The following is a 21,665-nucleotide window of genomic DNA, read 5'->3' on the forward strand; positions in this document are numbered from 1 at the left end:
GAGAATGTAGAGCTCTGAGCAAGATGGAGCTCAGAGTGGACGGAGCTGTGAGAAAGAAGAGCTCAGAGCAGATGGATCTCTGAGCAAGATGGAGCTCTAAATAGGATGGTGCTCTGAGAAAAATGGATCTCAGAGCAAATGGAGCTCAGAGGAGAAAGAGCTCTAAACTGAATAAAGCTCAGAGCAGATGGAACTCTTACCAGATTGATCTCGGCGAAAGATAAAGCTCAGAGCATATGAAGCTCTGAACGGATGGAGCTTTGAGCAAGTGGAAGCTCAGAGAAAATGGAAATCTTAGCAGATCGAGCTCTCAGCAAGGGACAGTTCAGAGCAGACGGAGCTCTGAGCAAGGTAAAATTCAGAGCAGATGGAGCTCTGAGCAAGATGGAGCTCAGAGAGGATGGAGTTCTGAGCATCATAGAGCTCAGAGCAGTTGGAGCTTGAGTTGTAACGAGCTCAAAGCAGATGGTGCTCAGAGCAAGACAAAACTTGAAGTGATTGGAGCCCTGTGGAAGACGGAGCTCTGAACAATATGAAGCTCAGAGCAGGTGGAGCTCTGAGCCAGATAAAATTCAAAGCATATGGAGCTCTGAGCAAGATCGAGCTAAGAGCCAATGGAGTTCTGAGCAAGATGCAGCTCAGAGCGGAGAGAGCTCTAAACAGATGGAGCTCTGAGTAAGGTAGAAGTCAGAGCAAATGGAGCTCTGAACAGGTCAAATTCTGAGAAGCTTTAGCTCATACCAGAGGAAGTTCCAAGTAACATGGAGCTTGCCGCTGTGTAAGATGGAGCTATGAGCTAGATGGAGCTTGGAGTGAAAGGAGCTCAAAGCAGGTGGAGCTCAGAGCACATAGTACTCAGAGCAAGATGGAGCTCGGAGTGATTGAACCAAAGAGCAAATGGAGCTGAGAGCATATGGAGCTCTTACAGAACAGGGCTTAAAGCAGATGGAGTTCCCAGCAGATGGAGCTCTGAGCAGATAAATCACAGACAAGAAAGAGCTCCAAGTATTTTGGAGCCTGGAGCTGATGTTACTCGCTTAAGATGGAGCTAAAAGCTAGATTGGACTTGGAGTAAAAAGAGCACAGATCAAGATGGAACTTGGAGCAGATGGAGGTCTGAGCAAGTTGGAGCTTAGAGCAGAGGGAGCCCTTAGCAAGACGAAGGTCAGAGCAGACGAAGCTCTCAGAAAGGTGGAGCTCAGAGCAGATAGCGCTCCCAGCAGGGTGAATCTCACAGCAGATGGAGCTCTAGGCAAGATGGAGCTCAGAGCAAATTGAGCTCTGAGCAAGAAAAAGTTCAGAGCAGATGGACTTCTGAGCGAGATGAAGCTCAGAGCAGATGGAGCTCTGAGCAAAATGGAGCTGAGGGCAGATGGAGCTTGGAGTGAAAAGAGCTCAGAGCAGATGTTGCTGAGAGCAAGATGGAACTTGGAGTGAATGCAGCACCGAGCAAGATGGAGATCAGAGCAGATGGAGCTCTGAGTAAGATGGAGATCAGAGCAGATCAAGCTCTGAGCTAGATAAACTTCAGAGCAGTTGGAGTTCTGAGCAAATTGGAGCCCAGAGTAGATGGAGCTCTGCAGAAGATAAAGTTCAGAGGAGATGGAGCTCTGAGCAAGATGGAGGTCACAGCAGATGGAGTTCTAAGCAAGATAGAGCTCAGAGCAGATAGAGCTCTGACTTGGTTAAGATCTGAGCAGATTAAGCTCAGACAGAAGGAGGTCTCAGCAAGATGGAGCTCAGAGCAGATGGAGATATGAGCAAGATAGAGCTCAGAGCAAATGTAGATCTGAGCAGACGGAGCTCTGAGCAAGGTGAAGCTCAGAGCAGATGGAGATCTGATCACGTTAAGCTCTGAGAAGATTAAGCTCCGACAAAAAGAGCTCCATGCACGGTGGAGCTTGGAACTGATGTTCGTCTGTGTGACATTGAGCTACGAGCTAGATTGAGTTTGGAGTGAACGGAGCTCAGAGCAGATAGTTCTTACAGCAAGACGAAACCAACGTGATTGGAAAACTGAGCAAGATGGAGTTCAGAGCAGATGCAGCTCTGAGCAGGTTAAGCTTTGAGCAGATTTAGCTCAGACAAGGAGGAGCACTGAGCAAGACAGAGCTCAGAGCAGATGGAGATCAGAGCTAAATAAAGCTCAAAGCCGATGGAGGTCTGAACAGATGGAGCTCAGAGAAAGATAGAGCTCAGAGCAGACGAAGCTCTGAGCAGGTAAAGCTCAGACAAAAAGAAACTCCAAAGAAGACGGAGCCCTGATCTGATGTTCCTTTGTTAAGATGGGCCAAAGAGCTAAATGGAGCCTGGAGTAATCAGAGCTCAAAGCAGACGGTGCTGAGGGCGAGATGGAGCACTGAGCAAGTTGGAGCTTGCAGCAGATGGAGCTCTGAGCCAGAGGAAGCTCAGAACAGTTGGAACCTGGAGTGAAAAAGCTCAGAGAAGATGGTGCTGACAGCAAGTTTGTACTCGAAGTGAGTGGAGCACTGAGAAAGGTGGAGGTCAAAGCAGATGCAGCTCTGAGCAAGATAAAGCTCAAAGCAGATGGAGATCTGAGCAAGGTGGAGCTCAAAGAAAGATAAACCTCAGAACAGATGGAGCTCTGAGCAAGATGGAGGTAAGAGCAAATGCAACTCTGAGCAAACTAGAGCTCAGAGCAGATGGAGCTCTGAGCAGGTTAAGCTTCAAGAAGATTAAACTCAGACAAGAAGGAGTTCTGAGCAAGACAGAGCTAAGAGCAGATGGAGATCTGAGCAAGATAAAGCTCAGAGTCGATGGGGATCTGACCACATGGAGCTCTGAGCAAATGGAAACTCAGAGCAGATGGAGCTCTGAACAGGTGAAGCTCTGAAAAGATTAAGCTCGGACGAGAAGAAATCTTGCTTGCAGCTAACTTTCCTGTTTGTCACATTGAGCTATGAGCTACAGGGAGGTTGGAGTGAAAGGAGCTCAGTGCAGATAGTGTTTACCTCAAGAGGAAGCTCAGAGTGATTTGAGCACTGAGCAAGTTGGAGCTCAGAGGAGATGGAGGTCTGAGCAAGTGGGAGCTCAGAGAATGTAGAGGTCTGAGCAAGATGGAGCTCAGAGCAGATGGAATACTGAGCAAGAAAAGCTCAAAGCAGATGGATCTCTGAGCAAGATGGAGCTCTGAATAGGATGGTGCTCTGAGCAACATGAAGCTCACAGCAAATGGAGCTCAGAGGAGAAAGAGCTCTGAACTAAATAAAGCTCAGAGAAAATGGAACTCTTAGCAGATGGAGCTCTGCGAAAGATAAAGCTCAGAGCATATGAAGCTCTGAACAGATGGAGCTCTGAGCAAGTGGAAGCTCAGAGCAATTGGAAATCTTAGCAGATCGAGCTCTCAGCAAGGTACAATTCAGAGCAGACGGAGGTCTGAGCAAGGTAAACGTCAGAGCAGATGGAGTTCTGAGCAAGAGGGAGCTCAGAGAGGATGGAGTTCTGAGCCTGACAGAGCTCAGAGCAGATGGAGCTTAAGTTGAAACGAGCTCAAAGCAGATGGTGCTCAGAGCAAGACGAAACTCGAAGTGATTGGAGCACTGTGCAAGATGGAGCTCTGAACAATATGGAGCTCAGAGCAGGTGGAGCTCTGAGCCGGATAAAATTCAAAGCATATGGAGCTCTGAGCAAGATCGACTTAAGAGCCAATGGAGTTCTGAGCAAGATGCAGCTCTGAGCGGAGAGAGTTCTGAGCAGACAAAGCTCTGAGTAAGGTAGAAGTCAGAGCAAATGGAGCTCTGAACAGGTTAAATTCTGAGAAGCTTCAGCTCAGACCAGAGGGAGCTCCAAGCAAGATGGAGCTTGGAGCTGTGTAAGATGGAGCCATGAGCTAGATGAAGCTTGGAGTAAAAGGAGCTCCGAGCAGGTAGTGCTCAGAGCAAGATGGAGCTCAGAGTGATTGAAGCACTGAGCAAGATGGAGCTCAGAGCAAATGGAGCTCAGAGGAGCAGGAGCTCTGAAGAAAACAAAGCTCACAGCAGATGGAATTCTTTGCAGATAGTGCTCTGTGAAAGATAAAGTTCAGTGCATATGAAGCTCTGAACAGATGGAGCTCTGAGCAAGTGGAAGCTCAGAGCAAATGGAAATCTTAGCAGATAAAGCTCTCAGCAAGGTACAGTTCAGAGCACACGGAGCTCTGAGCCAGATGGAGCTCAGAGATGATGGAGTTCTGAGCATGATAGAGCTCAGAGCAGATGGAGCTTCAGTTGAATCGAGCTGAAAGCAGATGGTGCTCAGAGCAAGATGAAACTCGACGTGATTGGAACACTGTTGAAAATGGAGCTCCGAACAATATGGATCTCAGAGTAGATGGAGCTCTGAGCCAGATAAAATTCAAAGCAAATAAAGCTCTGAGCAAGATTGAGCTAAAAGCCAATGGAGTTCTGAGCAAGATGCAGCTCAGAGCGGAGAGAGCTCTGAGCAGATGGAGCTCTGAGCAAGGTAGAATTCAGAGCAAATGGAGCTCTGAGCAGGTTAAATTCTGAGACGCTTAAGCTCAGACCAGAGGAAGCTACAAGTAAGATGGAGCTTGTCGCTGTGTAAGATGGAGTGGAGCCATAGGCTAGTTGGAGCTTGGAGTGAAAGGAGCTCAGAGCAGGTGGAGCTCAGTGCAGATAGTGCTCAGTGCAAGATGGAGCTCGGAGTGATTGAAGCAAAGACCAAATGGAGCTGTGAGCATATGGAGCTCTAAGAGAACAGGGCTTAAAGCAGATGGAGTTCTCAGCAGATGGAGCTCTGAGCAGATAAATCTCAGAAAAGAAAGAGCTCTAAGTACTTTGGAGCCTGGAGCTGACGTTACTCTCTTAAGATGGAGCTAAAAGCTAGATTGGACTTGGAGTAAAAAGAGCACAGATCAAGATGGAACTCGGAGCAGATGGAAGTCTGAGCAAGTTGGAGCTTAGAGCAGAGGGAGCCCTTAGCAGGACGAAGCTTAGAGCAGATGAAGCTCTCAGCAAGGTGGAGCTCAGAGCAGATAGCGCTCTCAACAAAGTGAAGCTCACAGCAGATGGAACTCTGGGCAAGATGGAGCTCAGAGAAAATGGAGCTCGGAGCAAGAAAAAGTTCAGAGCAGATGGACTTCTGAGCGAGATGAAGCTCAGAGCAGATGGAGCCCCGAGCAAAATGAAGCTGAGGGCAGATGGAGCTTGGAGTGAAAAGAGCTCAGAGAAGATGTTGCTGAGAGCAAGATGGAACTTGGAATGAATGGAGCACCGAGCAAGATGGAGATCAGAGCAGATGGAGCTCTGAGTAAGATGGAGATCAGAGCAGATCAAGCTCTGAGCTAGATAAACTTCAGAGCAGATGGAGTTCTGAGCATATTGGAGCCCAGAGTAGATGGATCTCTGCGGAAGAGAAAGTTCAGAGGAGATGGAGCTCTGAGCAAGATGGAGGTCACAGCAGATGGAGTTCTGAGCAAGATAGAGCTCAGAGCAGATAGAGCTCTGGGCTGGTTAAGATCCGAGTAGATTAAGCTCAGACAGAAAAAGGTCTGAGCAATATGGAGCTAAGCAGATGGAGATATGAGCAAGATAGAGCTCAGAGCCAATGCAGATCTGAGCAGACGGAGCTCTGAGCAAGGGAAAGCTCAGAGCAGATGGAGATCTGATCATGTTAAGCTCTGAGAAGGTTAAGCTCCGACAAGAAAGAGCTCTGAGCAAGATGGGGCTTGGAGCTGATGTTCCTCTGTGTGACATTGAGGTATTAGCTAGATTGAATATGAAATGAATGGAGCTCAGAGCAGATAGTGCTCAGCGCAAGATGGAAACCAACGTACTTGGAAAACTGAGCAAGATGGAGCTCAGAGCAGATGCAGATCTGAGTAGGTTAAGTTTTGAGCAGATTAAGCTCAGACAAGAAGGAGCACTGCGCAAGACAGAGCTCAGAGCAGATGGAGCCCTGAGCTAAATAAAGCTCAAAACCGACGAAGGTCTGAACAGATGGAGCTCAGAGAAAAATAGAGCTCAGAGTAGACGAAGCTTTAAGCAGGTAAAGCTCAGAAAAGAAGGAGCTCCAAGGAAGACGGAGCCCTGATCTGATGTTCCTTTGTTAAGATGGGGCAAAGAGCTAGATGGAGCCTGCAGTAATCAGAGCTCAAAGCAGTCGGTGCACAGGGCGAGATGGAGCACTGAGCAAATTGGAGCTCGGAGCAGATGGAGCTCTGAGCAAGACGAAGCTCAGAACAGTTGGAACCTGGAGTGAAAAAGCTCAGAGAAAATGGGGCTGAGAGCAAGTTTGTACTCGAAGTGAGTGCAGCACTGAGAAAGGCGGAGGTCAAAGGAGATGGAGCTCTGAGCAAGACAAAGCTCAGAGCAGATGGAGACCTGAGCAAGGTAAGGCTAAAAGCAAGATAAACGTCAGAACAGATGGAGCTCTGAGCAAGATGGAGGTAAGAGCAAATGCTGTTCTGAGCAAACTACAGCTCAGAGCAGATGGAGCTCTGAGCAGGTTAAGCTTCGAGAAGATTAAGCTCAGACAAGAAGGAGCTCTGAGCAAGACAGCTAAGAGCAGATGGAGATCTGAGCAAGATAAAGCTCAGAGTCTATGGGGATCTGAGCAGTTGGAACTATGAGCAAACAGAAGCTCAGAGCAGATGGAGATCTGAGCAGGTGAAGCTCTGAAAAGATTAAGCTCGGACGAGAAGAAATCTTGCTTCCAGCTGAATTTCCTGTATGTCACATTGAGCTATGAGCTACAGGTATCTTGGAGTGAAAGGAGCTCAGTGCAGATAGTGTTTACCGCAAGAGGAAGCTCAGAGTGATTTGAGCACTGAGCAAGTTGGAGCTCAGAGGAGATGGAGGTCTGAGCAAGTGGGAGCTCAGAGAATGTAGAGCTCTGAGCAAGATGGAGCTCAGAGCAGACGGAGCTGTGAGCAAGAAAAGCTCAGAGCAGATGGATCTCTGAGTAAGATGGAGCTCTGAATAGGATGGTACTCTGAGCAAAATGGAGGTCTGAGCATGTGGGAGCTCAGAGAATGTAGAGCTCTGAGCAAGATGGAGCTCAGAGCAGACGGAGCTGTGAGCAAGAAAAGCTCAGAGCAGATGGATCTCTGAGTAAGATGGAGCTCTGAATAGTATGGTGCTCTGAGCAAAATGGAGCTCAGAGCAAATGGAGCTCAGAGGAGAAAGAGCTCTGAACGAAATAAAGCTCAGAGCAGATGGAACTCTTAGCAGATGGAGCTCTGCGAAAGATAAAGCTCAGAGCATATGAAGCTCTGAACAGATGGAGCTCTCAGCAAGTGGAAGCTCAGAGAAAATGGAAATCTTAGCAGATCGAGCTCTCAGCAAGGTACAGTTCAGAGCAGATGGAGCTCTGAGCAAGGTAATCGTCAGAGCAGATGGAGCTCTGAGCAAGATGGAGCTCAGAGAGGATGGAGTTCTGAGCATGATAGAGCTCAGAGCAGATGGAGCTTGAGTTGAAACGAGCTCAACGCAGATGGTGCTATGAGCAAGACGAAACTCGAAGTGATGGGAGCACGGTGGAAGATGGAGCTCTGAACAATATGGAGATCAGAGCAGGTGGAGCTCTGAGCCAGATAAAATTCAAAGCATATGGAACTCTGAGCAAGATCGATCTAAGAGCCAATAGAGTTCTGAGCAAGATGCAGCTCCGAGTGGAGAGAGCTCTGAGCAGATGGAGCTCTGAGTAAGGTAGAAGTCAGAGCAAATGGAGCTCTGAACAGGTTAAATTCTGAAAAGCTTAAGCTCAGACCAGAGGGAGCTCCAAGCAAGATGGAGCTTGGAGATGTGTAAGATGGGGCCATGAGCTAGATGGAGCTTGGAGTGAAAGGAGCTCCGAGCAGGTAGTGCTCAGAGAACGATGGAGCTCTAAGTGATTGAAGCACTGAGCAAGATGAAGCTCAGAGGAGATGGAGTTCTGAGAGAACAGAGCTTAAAGCAGATGGAGTTCTCAGCAGCTGGAGCTCTGAGCAGATAAAGCTCCGACAAGAAACAGCTCCAAGCATTTTGGAGCCTCGAGCTGATGTTACTCTCTTAAGATGGAGCTAAAAGCTAGATTGGACTTGAAGTAAAAAGAGCAATGAGCACGATGGGACTCGGAGCAGATGGAGGTCTGAGCAAGTTGGAACTTAGAGCAGAGGGAGCACTTAGCAAGACGGAGCTCAGAGCAGATGAAGCTCTCAGCAAGGTGGAGCTCAGAGCAGATAGCACTCTCAGCAAGGTGAAGCTCACAACAGATGGAGCTCTGGGCAAATGGAGCTCAGTGCAAATGGAGCTCCGAGCAAAAGAAATGCAGAGAAGATGGATTTCTGAGCGAGATGAAGCTCACAGCAGATGGAGCTCCGAGCAAAATGAAGCTGAGGGAAGAGGGAGATTAGAGTGAAAAGAGCTCAGAGCAGATGTTGCTGAGAGCAAGACGGAACTTGGAGTGAATGGAGCATTGAGCAACATGGACATCAGAACAGAAGGAGCTCTGAATAAGATGGAGATCAGAGCAGATCAAGCTATGAGCTAGATAAAAGTCAGAGAAGATAGAGTTCTGAGCAAATTGGAGCCCAGAGTAGATGGAGGTCTGCGGAAGATAAGGTTCAGAGGAGATGGAGCCCTGAGCAAGATGGAGGTCACAGCACATGGAGTTCTGAGCAAGATAGAGCTCAGAGAAGACAGAGCTCTGAGCAGCCGAAGGTCCGAGCAAATTAAGCTCAGGCAAGAAGGAGCTCTGAGCAACAGAGAGCTCAGAGCAGATGGAGATCTGAGCTAAATAAAGCTCAGAGCCGATGGAGATCTGAACAGATGGAGCTCAGAGAAAGATAGACCTCAGACCAGATGAAGCTCTGAGCAGGTTAAGCTCAGACAAGAAGGAGCTGCACAGAAGACGGAGACCGGACCTGATGTTCCTTCGTTAAGATGGGGCAAAGAGCTAGATGGAGCCTGGAGTGAACGGAGCTCAGAGCAGACGGTGCTGAGGGCGAGATGGAGCACTGAGCAAATTGGAGCTCGGAGCAGATGGAACTCTGAGCAAGAGGAAGCTGAGAACTGTTGGAACCTTGAGTGAAAAAGCTCAAAGAAGATGATGCTGAGAGCAAGTTTGTACTCGAAGTGAGTGGAGCACTGAGAAAGGTGGAGGTCAAAGAAGATGGAGCTCTGAGCAAGACAAATCTCAGAGGAGATAGAGATCTGAGCAAGGTGGAGCTCAAAGCAAGATAAACTTCAGAACAGATGGAACTCTGAGCAAGATGAAGGTAAGAGCAAATGCAGTTCTGAGCAAAATAGAGCTCAGAGGAGATGGAGCTCTGAGCAGGTTAAGCTTCGAGAAGATTAAGCTCAGACAAGAAGGAGCTCTGAGCAAGACAGCTAAGAGCAGATGGAGAACTGAGCAAGATAAAGCTCAGAGTCGATGGGGATCTGAGCAGATGGAGCTCTGAGCAAATGGAAGCTCAGAGCAGATGGAGCTCTGAACAGGTGAAGCTCTGAGCAAATGGAAGCTCAGAGCAGATGAAGCTCTGAACAGGTGAAGCTCTGAAAAGATTAAGCTCGGACGAGAAGAAATCTTGCTTGCAGCTGACTTTCCTGTGTGTCACATTGAGCTATGAGCTACAGGGAGCTTGGAGTGAAAGGAGCTCAGTGCAGATAGTGTTTACCGCAAGAGGAAGCTCAGAGTGATTTGAGCACTGAGCAAGTGGGAGCTCAGAGAATGTAGAGCTCTGAGCAAGATGGAGCTCAGAGCAGACGCAGCTGTGAGCAAGAAAAGCTCAGAGCAGATGGATCTCTGAGCAAGATGGAGCTCTGAATAGGATGGTGCTCTGAGCAAAATGGAGCTCAGAGCAAATGGAGATCAGAGGAGAAGAAGCTTTGAACAAAATATAGCTCAGAGCAGATGGAACTCTTAGCAGATTGAGATCTGCGAAAGATGAAGCTCAGAGCATATGAAGCTCTGAACAGATGGAGCTCTGAGCAAGTGGAAGCTCAGAGCAAATGGAAATCTTAGCAGATCGAGCTCTTATCAAGGTACAGTTCAGAGCAGACGGAGCTCTGAGCAAGGTAAACGTCAGAGAAGATGGAGCTCTGAGCATATGGAGCACTGAGCAAGGTAGAAGTCAGAACAAATGGGGCTCTGAACAGGTTAAATTCTGAGAAGCTTAAGCTCAGACCAGAGGAAGCTCCAAGTAAGATGAAGCTTGGAGCTGTGTAAGATCGAGCCATTAGCTAGATGGAGCTTGGAGTGAAAGGAGCTCAAAGCAGGTGGAGCTCAGTGCAGACAGTGCTCAGAGCAAGATGGAGCTCGGAGAGATTGAACCAAAGAGCAAATGGAGCTACAAGCATATGCAGCTCTGAGAGAACAGGGCTTAAAGCAGATGGAGTTCTCAGCAGATGGAGCTCTGTGCAGATAAATCTCAGACAAGAAACAGCTCCAAGTAATTTGGAGCCTGGAGCTGATGTTACTCTCTTAAGATGGAGCTAAAAGCTAGATTGGACTTGGAGTAAAAAGAGCACAGATCAAGATGTGACTCGGAGCAGATGGAGGTCTGAGCAAGTTGGAGCTTAGAGCAGAGGGAGCCATTAGCAAGACGGAGCTCAGAGCAGATGAAGCTCTCAGCAAGGTGGAGCTCAGAGCAGATAGCGCTCTCAGCAATGTGAAGCTCACAGCAGATGGAGCTCTGGGCAATATGGAGCTCAGAGAAAATGGAGTGCTGAGCAAGAAAAAGTTCCGACCAGATGGACTACTGAGTGAGATGAAGCTCAGAGCAGATGGAGCCCCGAGCAAAATGAAGCTGAGGGCAGATGGAGCTTGGAGTGAAAAGAGCTCAGAGAAGATGTTGCTGAGAGCAAGATGGAACTTGGAATGAATGGAGCACCGAGCAAGATGGAGATCAGAGCAGATGGAGCTCTGAGTAAGATGGAGATCAGAGCAGATCAAGCTCTGAGCTAGATAAACTTCAGAGCAGATGGATTTCTGAGCAAATTGGAGCCCAGAGTAGATGGAGCTCTGCGGAAGATAAAGTTCAGAGGAGATGGAGCTCTGAGCAAGATGGAGGTCACAACAGATGGAGTTCTGAGCAAGATAGAGCTCAGAGCAGATAGAACTCTGAGCAGGTTCAGATCCGAGCAGATTAAAGTCAGACAGAAGGAGGTCTGCGCAAGATGGAGCTAAGAGCAGATGGAGATATGAGCAAGATAGAGCTCAGAGACAATGCAGATCTGAGCAGACGGAGCTCTGAGAAAGGTAAATCTCAGAGCAGATGGAGATCTGATCACGTTAAGCTATGAGAAGATTAAGCTCCGAGGAGAAGGAGCTCCAAACAAGATTCAGCTTGGAGCTGATGTTCCTCTGTGTCACATTGAGCTATGAGCTAGATTGAGTTTGGAGTGAACGGAGCTCAGAGCAGATAGTTCTCAGAGCAAGATGGAAACCAACGTGATTGGAAGACTGAGCAAGATGGAGTTCAGAGCAGATGCAGCTCTGAGCAGGTTAAGTTTGAGCAGATTTAGCTCAGACAAGAAGGAGCACTGAGCAAGACAGGGCTCAGAGCAGATGGAGATCTGAGCTAAATAATGCTCAAAGCTGATGGAGATCTGACCAGATGGAGCTCAGAGAAAGATAGAGCTCAGAGCAGACGAAGCTCTGAGCAGGTAAAGCGCAGACAAGAAGGAGCTCCAAAGAAGACGAAGCCCTGATCTGATGTTCCTTTGATAAGATGGGGCAGAGAGCTAGATGGAGCCTGGAGTAATCGGAGCTCAAAGAAGACGGTGCAGAGGGCGAGATGGAGCACTGAGCAAGTTGGAGATAGGAACAGATGGAGCTCTGAGCCAGAGGAAGCTCAGAACAGTGGGAACCTGGAGTGAAAAAGCTCAGAGAAGATGGTGCTGAGAGCAAGTTTGTACTTGAAGTGAGTGGAGCACTGAGAAAGGTGGAGGTCAATGCAGATGGAGCTCTGAGCAAGATAAATCTCAGAGCAGATGGAGATCTGAGCAAGGTGGAGCTCAAAGCAAGATAAACTTCAGAACAGATGGAGCTCTGAGCAAGATGGAGGTAAGAGCAAATGCAGTTCTGAGCAAAATAGAGCTCAGAGCAGATGAAGCTCTGAGTTGGATAAGCTTCGAGAAGATTCAGCTCAGACAAGAACGAGCTCTGAGCAAGACAGAGCTAAGAGCAGATGGAGATCTGAGCAAGATAAAGCTCAGAGTCGATGGGGATCTGAGCAGATGGAGCTCTGAGCAAATGGAAGCTCAGAGCAGATGGAGCTCTGAGCAGGTGAAGCTATGAAAAGATTAAGTTCGGACGAGAAGAAATCTTGCTTGCAGCTGACTTTCCTGTGTGTCACATTGAGCTATGAGCTACAGGGAGCTTGGAGTGAAAGGAGCTCAGTGCAGATAGTGTTTACCGCAAGAGGAAGCTCAGAGTGATTTGAGCACTGAGCAAGTTGGAGCTCTGAGGAGATGGAGGTCTGAGCAAGTGGGAGCTCAGAGAATGTAGAGCTCTGAGCAAGATGGAGCTCAGAGCAGACGGAGCTGTGAGCAAGTAAAGCTCAGAGCAGATGGATCTCTGAGCAAGATGGAGCTCTGAATAGGATGGTGCTCTGAGCAACACTGAGCTCAGAGCAAATGGGGCTCACAGGAGAAAGAGCTCTGAACTAAATAAAGCTCAGAGCCGATGGAACTCTTAGCAGATGGAGCTCTGCGAAAGATAAAGCTCAGAGCATATGAAGCTCTGAACAGATGGAGCTCTGAGCAAGTGGAAGCTCAGAGCAAATGGAAATATTAGCAGATCGAGCCCTCTGTAAGGTACAGTTCAGAGCAGACGGAGCTCTGAGCAAGGTAAACGTCAGAGCAGTTGGAGCTCTGAGCAAGATGGAGCTCAGAGACGATGGAGTTCTGAGCATGACAGAGCTCAGAGCAGATGGAGCTTGAGTTGAATCGAGCTAAAAGCAGATGGTGGTCAGAGCAAGAGAATCTCGACGTGATGGGAGCACGGTGGAAGATGGAGCTCTGAACAATATGGAGCTCAGAGCAGGTGGAGCTCTGAGCCAGATAAAATTCAAAGCATATGGAGCTCTGAGCATGATCAAGCTAAGATCCAATGGAGTTCTGAGCAAGATGCAGCTCAGAGCAGAGAGAGCTCTGAGCAGATGGAGCTCTGAGTAAGATAGAAGTCAGAGCAAATGGAGCTCTGAACAGGTTAAATTCTGTGATGCTTAAGCTCAGAGCAGAGGGAGCTCCAAGCAAGATGGAGCTTGGCGCTGTGTAAGATGGAGCCATGAGCTAGATGGAGCTTGGAGTGAAAGCAACTACGAGAAGGTAGTGCTCAGTGCAAGATGCAGCTTGGAGTGATTGAAGCACTGAGCAAGATGGAGCTCAGAGGAGATGGAGCTCTGAGAGAACAGGGCTTAAAGCAGATGAAGTTCTCAGCAGCTGGAACTCTGAGCAAGACAAAGCTCAGAGAAGATGGAGATCTGAGAAAGGTGGGGCTCAAAGCAAGATAAACTTCAGAACGGATGGAGCTCTGAGCAAGATGGAAGTATGAGCAAATGCAGTTCTGAGCAAAATAAAGCTCAGAGCAGATGGAGCTCTGAGCAGGTTAATCTTCGAGAAGATTAAGCTCAGACAAGAAGGAGCTCTGAGCAAGACAGAGCTAAGAGCAGATGGAGATCTGAGCAAGACAAAGCAAGACAAAGCTCAGAGTCGATGGGGATCTGAGCAGATGGAGCTCTGAGCAAATGGAAGCTCAGAGCAGATGGAGCTCTGAGCAGGTGAAGCTCTGAAAAGATTAAGCTCGGGAGAGAAGAAATCTTGCTTGCAGCTGACTTTCCTGTGTGTCACATTGAGCTATGAGCTACGGGGAGCTTGGAGTGAAAGGAGCTCAGTGCAGATGGTTTTCACCGCAAGAGGAAGCTCAGAGTGATTTGAGCACTGAGCAAGTTGGAGCTCAGAGGAGATGGAGATCTGAGCAAGTGGGAGCTCAGAGAATGTAGAGCTCTGAGAAAGATGGAGCTCAGAGCAGACGGAGCTGTGAGCAAGAAAAGCTCAGAGCAGATGGATTTCTGAGCAAGATGGAGCTCTGAATAGGATGGTGCTCTGAGCAACATGGAGTTCGAGCAAATGGAGCTAAGAGGAGAAAGAGCTCTGAACTAAATGAAGCTCAGAGCAGATGGAACTCTTAGCAGATCTAGCTCTGTGAAAGATAAAGCTCAGAGCATATGAAGCTCTGAACAGATGGTGCTCTGAGCAAGTGGAAGCTCAGAGCAAATGGAAATCTTAGCAGATCGAGCTCTTAGCAAGGTACAGTTCAGAGCAGACGGAGCTCTGAGCAAGGAAAACATCAGAGCAGATGGAGCTCTGAGTAAGATGGAGCTCAGAGAGGATGGAGTTCTGAGCATCACAGAGCTCAGAGCAGATGGAACTTGAGTTGAAATGAGCTCAAAGCAGATGGTGCTCAGAGCAAGAAGAAACTCGAAGTGATTGAAGCACTGTGGAAGATGGAGGTCTGAAAAACATGGAACTCAGAGTAGCTGGAGCTCTGAGCCAGTAAAATTCAAAGCATATGGAGCTCTGAGCAAGATCGAGCTAAGAGCCAATGGAGTTCTGAGCAAGATGCAGCTCAGAGTGGAGAGAGCTCTGAGCAGATGGATCTCCGAGAAAGGTAGAAGTCAGAGCAAATGGAGCTCTGAACAGGTTAAATTATGAGAAGCTTAAGCTCAGACAAGAGGGAGCTCCAAGCCAGATGGAGCTTGGAGCTGTGTAAGATGGAGCCATGAGCTAGATGGAGCTTGGAGTGAAAGGAGCTCCGAGCAGGTAGTGCTCAGAACAAGATGGAGCTCGGAATGATTGAAGCACTGCGCAACATGGAGCTCAGAGCAAATGGAGCTCAGAGGAGAAGGAGCTCTGAACTAAGTAAAGCTCAGAGCAGATGGAACTCTTGGCAGATTGAGCTCTGCGAAAGATAAAGCTCAGAGCATATGAAGCTCTGAAAAGAGGGAGCTCTGAGCAAGTGGAAGCTCAGAGCAAATGGAAATCTTAGCAGATCGAGCTCTCTGCAAGGTACAGTTCAGAGCAGACGGAGCTCTGAGCAAGGTAAACGTCAGAGCAGATGGAGCTCTGAGCCAGATGGAGCTCAGAGATGATGGAGTTCTGAGCATCATAGAGCTCAGAGCAGATGGAGCTTGAGTTGAATCGAGATCAAAGCAGATGGTGCTCAGAGCAACATGAAACTCGAAGTGATTGGAACACTGAGGAAAATGGAGCTCTGAACAATATGGATCTCAGAGTAGATGGAGCTCTGAGCCAGATAAAATTCAAAGCAGATAAAGCTCTGAGCAAGATCGAGCTAAGAGCCAATGGAGTTCTGAGCAAGATGCAGCTCAGAGCGGAGCGAGCTCTGAGCAGATGTAGCTCTGAGCAAGGTAGAAGTCAGAGCAAATGGAGCTCTGAGCAGGTTAAATTCTGAGAAGCTTAAGCTCAGACCAGAAGAAGTTCCAAGTAACATGGAGCTTGGGGCTGTGTAAGATGGAGCCATGAGCTAGAAGGAGCTTGGAGTGAAAGGAGCTCAGAGCAGGTGGAGCTCAGAGCAGATAGTGCTCAGAGCAAGATGGGGCTCGGAGTGATTGAACCAAAGAGCAAATGGAGCTCAGGGCATATGGAGCTCTAAGAGAACAGGGCTTAAAGCAGATGGAGTGCTCAGCAGATGGAGCTCTGAGCAGATAAATCTCAGACAAGAACGAGCTCCAAGTATTTTGTAGCCTGGAGCTGATGTTACTCTCTTAAGATGGAGCTAAAAGCTAGATTGGACTTGGAGTAAAAATAGCACAGATCAAGATGGAACTCGGAGCAGATGGAGGTCTGGGCAAGTTGGAGCTTAGAGCAGAGGGAGCCCTTAGCAAGACGGAGCTCAGAGCAGATGAAGCTCTCAGCAAGGTGGAGCTCAGAGCAGATAGCGCTCTCAGCTAGGTGAAACTCACAGCAGATGGAGCTCTGGGCAAGATGGAGCTCAGAGCAGATAGCGCTCTCAGCTAGGTGAAACTCACAGCAGATGGAGCTCTGGGCAAGATGGAGCTCAGAGCAAATGGAGCTCTGAGCAAGAAAAATTTCAGAGCAGATGGACTTCTGAGCAAGATGAAGCTCAGAGCAGACTGAGCTCCGACAAAAATGAAGCTGAGGGCAGATGGAGCTTGGAGTGAAAAGAGCTCAGAGCAGATGTTGCTGAGAGCAAGATGGAACTTGGAGTGAATGCAGCACCGAGCAAGATGGAGATCAGAGCAGATGGAGCTCTGAGTAAGATGGAGATCGGAGCAGATCAAGCTCTGAGCTAGATAAACTTCAGAGCAGATGGAGTTCTGAGCAAATTGGAGCCCAGAGTAGATGGAGCTCTGCGGAAGATAAAGTTCAGAGGAGATGGAGTTCTGAGCAAGATGGAGGTCACAGCAGTTGGAGTTCTGAGCAAGATAGAGCTCAGAGCAGGTAGAGCTCTGAGCAGATTAAGATCCCAGCAGATTAAGCTCAGACAGAAGGAGGTCTGAGCAAGATGCAGCTAAGAGCAGATGGATTTATGAGCAAGATAGAGCTCAGAGCCAATGCAGATCTGAGCAGACGGAGCTCTGAGCAAGGTAAAGCTAAGAGCAGACGGAGATCTGATCACGTTAAGCTCTGAGAAGATTAAGCTCCGAAAAGAAGGAGCTCCAAGCATGATGGAGCTTGGAGCTGATGTTCCTCTGTGTGACATTGAGCTAAGAGCTATATTGAGTTTGGAGTGAATGGAGTTCAGAGCAGATAGTGCTCAGAGCAAGATGGAAACCAACGTGATTGGAAAACTGAGCAAGATGGAGCTCAGAGCAGATGCAGCTCTGAGCCGGTTAATCTTTGAGCAGATTAAGCTCAGACAAGAAGGAGCACTGAGCAAGACAGGGCTCAGAGAAGATGGAGATCTGAGCTAAATAATGCTCAAAGCTGATGGAGGTCTGAACAGATGGAGCTCAGAGAAAGATAGAGCTCAGAGCAGACGAAGCTCTCAGCAGGTAAAGCTCAGACAAGAAGAAGCTCCAAAGAAGATGGAGCCCAGCTCTGATGTTCCTTTGTTAAGATGGGGCAAAGAGCTAGATGGAGCCTGGAGTAATCGGAGCTCAAAGCAGACGGTGCAGAGGGCGAGATGGAACACTGAGCAAGTTGGAGCTCGGAGTAGATGGAGCTCTGAGCAAGAGGAAGCTCAGAACAGTTGGAACCTGGAGTAAAAAAGCTCAGAGAAGATGGTGCTGAGAGCAAGTTTGTACTCGAAGTGAGTGGAGCACTGAGAAAGGTGCAGGTCAAAGCAGATGGAGCTCTGAGCAAGACAAAGCTCAGAGCAGACGGAGAACTGAGCAAGGTGGAGCTCAAAGCAAGATAAACTTCAGAACAGATGGAGCTCTGAGCAAGATGGTGGTAAGAGCAAATGCTGTTCTGAGCAAACTAGAGCTCAGAGCAGATGGAGCTCTGAGCAGGTTAAGCTTCGAGAAGATTAAGCTCAGACAAAACGAGCTCTGAGCAAGACAGAGCTACGAGCAGATGGAGATCTGAGCAAGATAAAGCTCAGAGTCGATGGGGATCTGAGCAGATGGAGCTCTGAGCAAATGGAAGCTTAGAGCAGATGGAGATCTGAGCAGGTGAAGCTCTGAAAAGATTAAGCTCGGACGAGAAGAAATATTGCTTGCAGCTGACTTTCCTGTGTGTCACATTGAGCTATGAGCTACAGGGAGCTTGGAGTGAAAGGAGCTCAGTGCAGATAGTGTTTACCGCAAGAGGAAGCGCAGAGTGATTTGAGCACTGAGCAAGTTGGAGCTCAGAGGAGATGGAGGTCTGAGCAAGTGGGAACTCAGAGAATGTAGAGCTCTGAGCAAGATGAAGCTCAGAGCAGACGGAGCTGTGAGCAAGAAAAGCTCAGAGCAGATGGATCTCTGAGCAAGATGGATCTCTGAATAGGATGGTGCACTGAGCAATTGGACCTCAGAGCAAATGGAGCTCAGAGGAGAAAGAGCTCTGAACTAAATAAAGCTCAGAGCAGATGGAACTCTTAGTAGAGTAAGCTCTGTGAATGATAAAGCTCAGAGCATATGAAGCTCTGAACAGATGGAGCTCTGAGCAAGTGGAAGCTCAGAGCAAATGGAAATATTAGCAGACCGAGCTCTCAGCAAGGTACAGTACAGAGCAGACGGAGCTCTGAGCAAGGTAAAATTCAGAGCAGATGGAGCTCTGAGCAAGATGGAGCTCAGAGATGATGCAGTTCTGAGCATGATAGAGCTCAGAGCAGATGGAGCTTGAGTTGAATCGAGCTCAAAGCAGATGGTGCTCAGAGCAAGATGAAACTCAACGTGATTGGAACACTGGAAAATGGAGCTCTGAACAATATGGATCTCAGAGTAGATGGAGCTCTGAGCCAGATAAAATTCAAAGCAGATAGGAGGAGGACTCAAGATGGCACTGTGAGAACAACCCAGGATTGGAGCTCGCGTTGAATCCGCAAATGGTGAGTCTGAGCTGCATTACCAGACTGATCTTTGTTGCCCACAGAACTGGGAAACTCCCAAGTATAAAAAAGACACGGGACACCAGGCAGTAGGTCTGCCTGGCGAAGCCGGCAGCCGGGGCGGCGGCGGCCGGTCCTACCCAGCAATCCCCACAGGGCGCGCTTGTCCAGGTGCCTTGTTGCACCGGCAACCTGAGACTTGAGAGATCTGGACTTGAGACTGAACGAGACTTGGACAGAAGCCCAGCCCAGGGGATTGTAGGGACAGATCGTTTGGGATACCCAGTAGGACGAACAAAACCGCGATTTCAAACTATCCCGAGCAGATGGCCCGAGACGCTCTGTGGGGGAGGGGCGTCCACCACTACCGAGGCACCTGCCCCAACTGAGATACACGCCCAATGCTGACGCAGCCAGCCATTGCCGAGGCAACCCGCCTCAACTGAGATACACGGCCACTGCTGACGCAGCCAGCCGTTGCCGAGGCAACCCGTCCCTACTGAGATACACGCCCACTGCTGACGCAGCCTGCCGTTGCTGAGGCAACACGCTACAACGAAGAGACTCCACCTCAGGGCATGGCAGAGACCACAGCAGAGCCTGTAGGAACGGGACAAATCACAGAAAAGCAGGGTGGAGCCTCGGCAGCCAAACAGTGGCTAGTCTGCCTTCTAGCTGCGCAGGACACCTCATCAAACATCCAAAAATAAAACCCAAACCCCTCAACACAGAGCATTTGAGGAAAAAAAAAAGGGTTCTTTAATGAGCTTTGTTGCAGCAGAATCAAACATAGCAGCCTAACAGCCCTGAAGGAACAACAGAGGGCACAGCTCAGCAATTAAACCCCTATAAAGTACAAACTGTCTCCTCAAGCAGCTCCCTGACCCCTCTATATCCAAGAGACTGACATTAGGCAGGCATCATCCTGGGACAAAGATAGCAGAAAAAGTAACTGGTAGCATCCCTCGCTGTGCCACAGATGCTAGAGGTGCACCCCAGACAAGCAGGGTCTGGAGTGGACCTCAGCAGTCGTACAGTGAAGGGGCTAGACTGGTAGAAGGAAAATCAAGCAACAGAAATACTTCATCATCAACCTTCTGCGTGTCCACTCAGAGACCCAATGGAAAAGTCAGCAACTACGCAGACGACCAGCGGACAAATCCACAAAGATGGGAAGAAACCAGCGCAAAAAGGAGGAAAACACCCGAAACCAGAACACATCGCCTCCTAGAAAAGACCAAAACTCCTCACCAGCAAGGGAACAAAGCTGGACGGAGAATGACTGTGACGAAATGACGGAATTAGACTTCAGAAGATGGATAATGAGAAACTTTTGTGAGCTAAAAGATCATGTATTAAATCAATGCAAAAAAACTAAGAACCTTGAAAAAAGATTTGAAAAAAGATTCGAGGAAATGATAACAAGAATGGATAACTTAGAGAGGAATATGAATGAATTAAAGAAGCTGAAAAACACAATACGAGAACTTCGCGAAGCAAACACAAGTTACAATAGCCAAATTGATCAAGCAGAGGAAAGAATATCTGAAGTCGAAGACCAACTCAATGAAATAAAACGAGAAACCAAGATCAGAGAAAAAAGCGCAAAAAAGAATGAAAAAAGTCTCCAAGAAATGTGGGACTATGTGAAAAGACCTAACCTACATTTGATAGGTGTACCAGGAGGAGACAAAGAGAATGAATCCAAGCTGGAAAATACTCTTCAGGACATCATACAGGAAAATTTCCCCCACCTAGCAAGACAGGCCAACACTCAATTGCAAGAAATACAGAGAAAACCACAAAGATATTCCGCAAGAAGAGCAACCCCAAGGCACATAATCGTCAGATTCAACAGTGTTGAAATAAAGGAGAGAATACTAAGGGCAGCCAGAGAGAAAGGTCGGGTCACCCACAAAGGGAAGCCCATCAGACTCACAGCAGATCTCTCGGCAGAAACTCTACAAGCCAGAAGAGAGTGGGGGCCAATATTCAACATTCTTAAAGAAAAGAACTTTCAACCCAGAATTTCATATCCAGCCAAACTGAGCTTCAGAAGTGAAGGAAAAATAAAATCCTTTGCGAACAAGCAAATACTCAGAGATTTTGTCACCACCAGGCCTGCTTTACAAGAGCTCCTAAAAGAGGCACTACACATAGAAAGGATCAACCAGTACCAGCCATTCCAAAATCACACTGAATGCTAAAGAGCTTCAACATAATGAAGAATCTACAAAAACTAACAGGCAAAACAGCCACTTAGCATCAAAATGGCAGTATCAAATTCACACATAACAATATTAACCCTAAATGTAAATGGACTAAATGCACCAATCAAAAGATGCAGACTGGCAAATTGGATAAAAATCCAAAACCCATCAGTGTGCTGTATCCAGGAAACCCATCTCACATGTAAGGATACACAAAGGATCAAAATAAAGGGATGGAGGAATATTTACCAAGCTAATGGAAAGCAAACAAAAGCAGGAGTTGCAATTCTCATCTCTGATAAAATAGACTTTAAAGCAACAAAGATCAAAAGAGACAAAGAAGGCCATTACATAATGGTAAAAGGATCAATACAACAAGAAGAGCTAACAATCCTAAACATATATGGACCCAATGCAGGAGCACCCAGATACATAAGGCAAGTTCTTAATGACTTACAAAAAAACGTAGACTCCCACACAATAATAGTGGGAGACTTTAACACTCCACTGTCAATATTAGACAGATCAACCAGACAGAAAATCAATAAGGATATCCAGGGCTTGAACTCAGACCTGGAGCAAGGAGACCTGATAGACATTTACAGAACTCTCCACCCCAAATCCACAGAATACACATTCTTCTCAGCACCACATCACACCTACTCTAAAATTGACCACATAATTGGAAGTAAAGCACTGCTCAACAAATGCAAAACAACTGAAATCATAACAAACAGCCTCTCAGACCATAGTGCAATCAAGTTAGAACTCAGAATTCAGAAACAGACCCAGAACCGCACAGCTTCATGGAAACTGAACAACTGGCTCTTGAATGTTGACTGGGTAAACAACGAAATGAAGGCAGAAATAAAGAAGTTCTTCGAAACCAATGAGAACGAAGACACAACGTGCCAGAACCTCTGGGATACATTTAAAGCAGTCTCTAGAGGAAAGTATATAGCAATAAGTGCCCATATGAGGAGAATGGAGAGA

General features: G+C 47.8%; 1 protein-coding gene across 4 annotated transcripts in view; it reads left to right on the forward strand.

The window, feature by feature from the left end:
- LOC144579136 (serine/threonine-protein kinase PAK 4-like) overlaps positions 1-20,383 on the forward strand; it is a 118,098-nt gene extending 97,715 nt beyond the window's left edge. For 2 of the 4 annotated variants that reach the window (XM_078348379.1, XM_078348378.1), the window contains exon 15: positions 1-20,383. This exon is cut by the window's left edge and continues 25,566 nt beyond it. The gene's annotated coding sequence lies outside the window, so the exon portion shown is untranslated. The other 2 variants (XM_078348380.1, XM_078348381.1) reach the window with 1 other exon arrangement.
- Positions 20,384-21,665: the final 1,282 nt, after the last annotated feature.

Source organism: Callithrix jacchus, chromosome 14 (assembly GCF_049354715.1).
Source record: "Callithrix jacchus isolate 240 chromosome 14, calJac240_pri, whole genome shotgun sequence".
Taxonomy (NCBI): domain Eukaryota; kingdom Metazoa; phylum Chordata; class Mammalia; order Primates; family Cebidae; genus Callithrix; species Callithrix jacchus.